Source organism: Pyxicephalus adspersus, chromosome 8 (assembly GCF_032062135.1).
Source record: "Pyxicephalus adspersus chromosome 8, UCB_Pads_2.0, whole genome shotgun sequence".
NCBI lineage: Eukaryota > Metazoa > Chordata > Amphibia > Anura > Pyxicephalidae > Pyxicephalus > Pyxicephalus adspersus.
The window spans coordinates 71,833,025-71,833,676 of NC_092865.1; positions in this window are offsets into that span (position 1 = coordinate 71,833,025).

Genomic DNA, 652 nt, shown 5'->3' on the forward strand with positions numbered 1-652 from the left:
TATAGCGTACAATGTAAAAAATATATTTCTATGCAAAAACATGTAAGAGTTTTTGCATGGAAATACGGACAGATCTATAACGCTAGGGGGGTTTAAGGTCACAAATCAGGTCATGATACAACAGTTGAAGATCACAAAAGCATAGAAGCATTAGGATGATAAACCTAACATAACCAGCTGATGGGCATGCATGTACACAGAACATAGAGGTGCCCCCGTACATGAAGAAACATGCAGACGTGCACCATGAGAAAAGGTACGCACATGCATTTCAGCCAACTTGCTCATTCTTCTTCTTTTGTAACAGCACACCATGATAGATTTTACCACACATTACATGATGCAGAGGTTTGAATGGACCCTAAGGTGATTCCTGTAAATGTAAGCTTACATTTGGAAAGCAGAAAGTAACTAAAATAAAAGCAATTTTCTTAATATAGAAATTGCTTTTTAATATCTGATTCTCAGTGTGCTCATGAATGTTTCTACTGTCTCTGGGAAATATAAACTCTTTTCCCTAATTATGAGTTTTTAATTACAAAGTGTAGCTCCTAATGTTCTTTCTCAGCAAAAGCAATCTGAGCTCGCCTGCGGAAAACAATACAGAAAATCGCACAATGACTACTTTCATTATGTCTTTCCAGAATGGAAC